The sequence below is a fragment of the Misgurnus anguillicaudatus genome, chromosome 6 (genome assembly GCF_027580225.2).
Source record: "Misgurnus anguillicaudatus chromosome 6, ASM2758022v2, whole genome shotgun sequence".
NCBI lineage: Eukaryota > Metazoa > Chordata > Actinopteri > Cypriniformes > Cobitidae > Misgurnus > Misgurnus anguillicaudatus.
This window is the reverse complement of record NC_073342.2, coordinates 4,090,539-4,097,989: the sequence shown is the minus strand read 5'-3', so window position 1 is coordinate 4,097,989 and position 7,451 is coordinate 4,090,539.

Genomic DNA, 7,451 nt, shown 5'->3' with positions numbered 1-7,451 from the left:
ACTCATTTGTTTAAGATTATTAATACACGAGTCATATAGACGCCCTGAATTGTTTCCCTGAAAATACTCCAAAGGTCTGGAACTCAAATTATTCAAAATAATTGAGTTATCTTTATATAAAACACTTTGTAACTGTATTTGTGAGAACATTGCATAATTACATTATTAAATTATATTTATAATAATAATTGTGTACACTAGTACAGTGGTTCCCAAAGTTTTTCAGCGTGCGGCCCCCCTTGTGTACGGTGCATTCCTTTGCGGCCCACCAAAGTAAATTTGTGACAAAAAAACTGTTCTAAAATTCAACATTTTAATTAAAAAAAAAAACCATTAAATTATACAAAAAAGTAGTGCTTTTGGTTAGTAGCCTTATTTTTTAGGTTTCATTACATAGAATTCATGATAAATTAATGTATTTCATAAAATGTCATAAAACTGGGGCCCCCCTGGCACCATCTCGTGGCCCCCAGTTTGAAAACCACTGCACTAGTACACCAAAAGAAAATGCAAGACTTTCGTAGAATAGTGGATTTGAAAACAACAGTTTATAATCTAAAAGGTTACTAATTTCATTTTTGACCTTGAACGTCCAATCCTTTTGTTATGGTTTGGTTATTTGGTTTTGGTTTATTTAACCCAACAGTTGGGTTTATTCATATTTGACCCAACCATAAAAGAACCCAACATGTTTTAGAGTGTAGGCTACTGTAATACATTTTGAATTGCCTCACGCTGCCCGAAAAGTTACTGTGAGGAAATCTGCAAGATATTTGTGTGTTTTCAACGAATAATTTGAATTCATATAGATGCATAATGAATGCTTTTCATTCGATACCAGTGTTAACAACATTTCCAGCTGGATTTGTACTGCATTTATTGTTGAACTTTTGCAGCAAGTCAAATTATATTTTAACCCTTAAATATTTAAAAAAACGAAGGTAATCAAATGTCCCTTGTAATCTTAGAATTTAGTGACATAAAACAAAAATAGGCCTTTTAATGAATAGGAAATGATGAGTAGATAAAAATAAAAAACATCAAAGCACTAAATAAAAGAAAAATAATAATATAGTTTATTTTAATGTGATCATTTCAATTATAATGACATTTGGTTATTCCAGAAGCTAGCTGACATTTCTAATAGGCTACATGTACAATTAAAAAAAAAAAAAAAAATCTTGGCTAAATGGTTTTCATAAATGTTCCACATAAATTCCTTTGTAGTGAAAATGATTAAGATTATAAAAAAGTAAGAAAGAAATGTTTCTACTAAGAACCCTTTGACTGAAAGATTCTTTGAGGAACCAAAAATGGTTCCTGTAGGGGTCACCAAACTTTTTTCTCTGGGGGCCACATTATCGTTCCTGACTGTGATGGGGGGCCGGGTCAGCTATATAACATAGAATTGTATGACCCTGACCAAAATGACCACCAGTGTGTAGTAGAGACTACTAGCCTGGCACAGCCAAAGTCCCCATCAGTAAATTGCTTTCCAAGGGTAGCTAGTAGGTGAGCTACCTTATAGCCAGGGCCAGACTGAATCCGCAGACTTTTTTTGCTTTTTCTCTGAAAATTCTGCGGAATAATTTTAAATGTCTTTAGAAGATATTAGAGAATTTAAGCTAATATTGCATCTAAAATAATTACTTTTTAAAGGCTTACAATGAAAATGAATACACCAAACCAATAAGTCCTCTGAATTAAACTGGACCAATATGAACCAGAAAATGTGCATGTCAAGATAGAATTATAGTTTGTACATATAAAATGATGATGTGCTGAGTGCTGACTGTCGCGTCACATAGTCGACAGAGACAAGTGAGATCTGCTTAACTCAGCTGTAAGTTTTATTTAATCTCAAATATCAAATGGTTTGTGCTCTCTATCATTAAAACCAATCACAGCAAACAGCACGCGCAGGTTTACTTGTCAATGCGGCAATGCCGCTCACAAACGCGAGGCTATGTATGTGTGCTTGTCATCAAAGACGGTTATGGTCACAAACGCTCAAGTGTGTGCTTGTCAATCACGGACATAAGAGTTCTCTACGGAAATATGGGCGCGGATTCCGTTTGGCACTGCTTATAGCTAGCTCGGACATCAGCCTGGTTTACCTGAGTTTTGCAAAGGAATACATTCTTTTGTGCAGCAAGTACGCCTTACATCCTTTTAATCCTGTCTTCTCTTGCTTGCCCTCGCTAGCTAGCATACTCTTTGTGGCGGGTTTCGTGATGACGGCACAGATTATATTCTTTGAAAACTGCAACACTTTCTTTAAATATTGTCAGGATTCTGCCGGAGTCTTGTTTGGTATTAATTTCTAGTTCAGTATGGCAGGGTTCTGACAGTACAATGTTTTGTGTGGGAAAGCGTGGTCTTAGTATTGTTATATTAGACCACGTTTTTCCCGTGTCTCGTCACTTTTACCCCGCTCCCTTGTCATCCTCTCTTCATTATTGTTTAACTCATGTCACCTGTTCCCCTCTTGATTTGCTCCCCTATTTAATGCCCTTGTGTTTGCTGTCTTGTGCTGGTTCGTTTTGATGCTGTCCTGTTTTCTTGTGAGTAGTCATAGTAAATGTTCATAGTCAAGTTTGTTGTCAAGTTTAGTGTTTTGGTTTATCAAGTCTGCCCTTTATCGTTTACCTTGTTATACCCCCTAGTGGGTCTTTGTTTTGTGTCCCTTTTTCCCCAAATAAATATTGTTTTGTGAACACTCTAAGCCTGCATCTGGGTTCCATTAACTCCTCCTTATGGAGACCCTGACACATATAATACAAACGGTCCTTACACTGAACAAAAAATAATCGTTGGTCCACTGTTCTTTTAAAACTCTGCACTATCTTATCAACTTTTTGTTTAATGCTAGCCATTTTGCTGTCCTGAACACTGCCAGTTCTGTGACAGTTATCTGCACGTGTGTTGTCTGTTACTGCTTGATCGCGAGCATGTCAGGTGACGAAAATTTGGCAAATATAGTTAATTTTAAAATCAATTTTTTTTAGCTTAAAAAATCAACAAATACCAGATGCGAACATATGATTACTTTCCAAAGAACAATTACAAAAATAAAATTGCCTCAAAGGGCCGGTTCAAGTAGTGGGGGGCAGAGGGGCTGGGGGGCCGGTCAAAGGGGGGTGGCGGGCCTTAGTTTGGTGACCCATGCTCTATGGCATGGGTGTTAAGAACCCTATAAGCACCTTTATTTTTAAAAGTGTATGATTAGTTTAATATACCTCATCCAATAGAATAAAGGCTATTTACCAAACTTTTACAGAATACAGGTTTGTGTTTTTTTTGGAGTGTGTTTTTATGCTCAGTTGTAAGCTTTTTAAGACCATTTTTAATTTTCATTAAAAATAAAGAGACAGTGTTTTTAATTATTCTTACCTTGTATTTCACCAACACCATAGAAAGCTTTTAACAAATCATTTTCACTCTTGTGGGCTTTTGAGAACGTGTTTCTGGTAAGTATTTGTACCCTATTAAAAATTTTGTTTTTCCTAGGATTGTTAAAGGTGCAGTGTGTAATTTTTAAAAGGATCTCTTGACAGAAATGCAAAATAAAATACAAAACTATATTATCAGGGTTGTATAAAGACCTTTCATAATGAACCGTAGAATTAGACATTTTTATCTACATACACAGAGGGTCCCCTTACGTAGAAGTCGCCGTTTTGTGCCGCCATGTTTCTATAGAAGCCCTTAACAAACTTTTTTTACTAAGGGCGCACTCACATTATCCAAACCAAACCAAACCATGCCCCAGCGCGATTGTCACCCCTCCCTACTCCCCCAGGTGCACGCACTCACACTGTACTTTTTATCGATCCGAGTCCGGGCGCGCTTTCGTCATTAAAATGCGATTGTTTTGAGGAGGAAGTAAAGCTCTCTCTTAACACTGGAACCCACCGTAATGATAAGTCTGTGTTTTTTATTCGGAGTCGTTTGGTGCGCGATTACAAACAGCCTTCTCACATGTCATCATATTGCTTAGTTGATCTGTCACGTGCGCAGCTCGGACATTCACGTAACCCCGCTGCGCGCATCAAAAGGTTTTTACGGCGGCAGATGAAGGTGAGTGGTCGCGCAGCTGACGTCTTCACCTTTTGAATCGCGCTCAGGCGCGAATGTGCTCACACCACAGCCTTCCGCGCCTGAGCCCAAGTGAACCGCGCTCCGGCCCACCTCTGCAACCCGGCCGTGGCGCGATTAACCAATACGCGCCCGGGCGCGGAATAGAGCGCTCACACTTGTCAAACAAACCAGGCTTTGGGGGTCAAACGCGCCCGAGCGCGGTTTGGTTTGGATAGTGTGAGTGCGCCCTATGTTGTCTCGGTCAATAACATGTTTTTCCGGTGGCGGCTACCGTAGCTTCTCTATGTGTTTCAAAAGCGAGGGGTGAAAATTTACTACTTTTTTAAGTACAACTTATCTACCAAAATCTAATAAAATCTACTTAATAATACACAAAACATTTGTTAAATAATTAAGTAAATGTCACTTAATTGTTTAGGTAAAGCCTATTTACTTGTTTGAATACTGAAGTATTACTGTCCTAAAAATATTAAATAAATCTTATTTACTGTTGTATGGTAGATTGTATTTTCTGTTTGTTGTTTTCTTTATGGACTAAGTTACTCTTAGTGTTATAAATGGTATTATAACACAAAATTCATGACTAACTATAAGTCGTTGAATAAACTTGATTCTCCACATAAACACACACACAAAAAACTGTGTTTTTGACATGCCTTGTCAGCACTGTGGAGATAAATACAATAAAATGTGCTGAGCAGGGTTCATAAGTAAACACTGATCACCTGAACGGTGACTTCACAAAATTATAATTTTCAACAAAACAACATCAAATTTAAGCTCTTAAGACATTTTATTAACAAATATTTAAGTAGTTAGAGTTCTTATAAGTTCTTATGCTGTGATAAAGCTTAAATAATCAACATATTGTGGGTATTCCTTACTACATGGATAATTTAAAGTTCATTTCAGTTGAATGTTTTAGTTTTATGAATTTTATACACTTAAGTTAAATGAACTAAATGAAATTTTTTAAGAAGACTTGAACACTCTAAATTTTTGGTTAAAATGTACTTAGTTATGTGCAGAGAAAAACAGTTAAATAATACAAGAAAATATATAATACAACTTACTATTCCCACACAATTTTGTACATGAATTAATGTGATATTTATTTATAATTTTACTCTAGTCCTCAATAAATGTTAATATTACTATGTAGAAATTATGATGGTAAATATAATATATATTTCTACACCAAAAAAATTTTTTAGTGTATAAGATTATTAAAGGTTTTTAAACATGAGTTGGATTTCCTGAATGACATTGCACACTTTACTCTATGACTCTATTTATAGGTCTGGAAGTTAGTCAGTGCCATAAATCATCATATGTAAATTAAAACTCAACATTTGTGCAGTTGCCAGCTATGAATCAGCTTTTTCTTTTACACTTCTGCAGGTATAGACGGTTTCATCGGACGCATGTGCTGTGTCGCGATAATGCGTCTGGTCAGAACTTTACTTCCAGCCTATGTTTGTTTAGTGGTTTGACTAGTTGCTAAACTGAAATCTTGAATAAATATCTTGTCGAAAAAAATTCCTATGTAATCTACACTCACCTAAAGGATTATTAGGAACATCATACTAATACTGTGTTTGACCCCCTTTCGCCTTCAGAACTGCCTTAATTCTACGTGGCATTGATTCAACAAGGTGCTGAAAGCATTCTTTAGAAATGTTGGCCCATATTGATAGGATAGCATCTTGCAGTTGATGGAGATTTGTGGGATGCACATCCAGGGCACGAAGCTCCCATTCCACCACATCCCAAAGATACTCTATTGGGTTTAGATCTGGTGACTGTGGGGGCCATTTTAGTACAGTGAACTCATTGTCATGTTCAAGAAACCAATTTGAAATTATTCGAGCTTTGACACGGTGCATTATCCTGCTGGAAGTAGACATCAGATGATGAGTACATGGTGGTCATAAAGGGATGGACATGGTCAGAAACAATGCTCAGGTAGGCCGTGGCATTTAAACAATGCCCAATTGGCACTAAGGGGCCTAAAGTGTGCCAAGAAAACATCCTCCACACCATTACACCATCACCAGCCTGCACAGTGATAACAAGGCATGATGGATCCATGTTCTCATTCTGACTCTACCATCTGAATGTTTCAACAGAAATCGAGACTCATCAGACCAGACAACATTTTTCCAGTCTTCAACTGTCCAATTTTGGTGAGCTTGTGCAAATTGTAGCCTCTTTTTCCTATTTGTAGTGGAGATGAGTGGTACCCGGTGGGGTCTTCTGCTGTTGTAGCCCATCGGCCTCAAGGTTGTGCGTGTTGTGGCTTCACAAATGCTTTGCTGCATACCTTCATTTGGCGAAGATTCATGACTAGTAGCTCAGAAGTAATCTAAAGTTATTTTTGGATGATTTTGCCTCTATTTCATAGTATGAGAGGACAGGACAGGGTGGAGAGAGGGTTACGGGATCGGCAAAGGACCTCGAGCCAGGATTCGAACTTGGGTTGCGAAAGTGTGTCTGCACCACATGTCAGAGCACTGCCCACTGCACCATCAGCTCTGACAGAAGTTATCATAAGTTTACAGGGCAACTTCAGGTACATTGCAAATTGTGGTCCAAAATATTTCATGTTTAAGAATAAATGATTTATTATAAAACAGAATGACTGTCACCACAATTCTGTGCTAGATTTAAATTTAATATTAAACTCTGATCTAGCATTTAGTGTGTCACTGATGTGCCAATAATGACATTAAACCAAGTCTAAATCTGTTGTGCTGACTCACTTTGTCTGCTTATTGCTCTGAACAGAGAGGACAGCTCAAAATACACAAGGGTGAACATAAACTGTGCCATTTAGTCCTGCAACTCAAGACATTTACACAAACACGGTGTGACAGTGACTCAACCCAGATGACAGGGACTGAAAGAGTCAGAACATTCTAGATCACATTAGACCAACAGTCACAGACAAATATTGCAATTTGTCAGTATATCTATTTTTCACTCATTGTTCATCTGTTGTGTATGTACAGCATAAACTCTTTATTATGCACTTTATTAAGGACACTATACTATGTAAACTCATTGTGATCTTAGTTCTTTGTGACAGAGATTCCACAATCTTAACATTTCTGCAAATTTTAGAAATTATTTTTACTTGTATACACAGTTGGGGTCATTTGCTTTGCATTCATAAGAGGCATTCAACACAATCTCGAATGGCAATTCGAGTGTATTTTACAATGTGGCAAAATTATCATACTTTTTGTATAAATCAATTTGTAAGAATTTTGGGGGTCATGCACACAAAGGCCTTTAAATGCTGCTGAAAATGTAGACTGTAGGTGCTTGACAGCTTTTTTCAGCCGAGC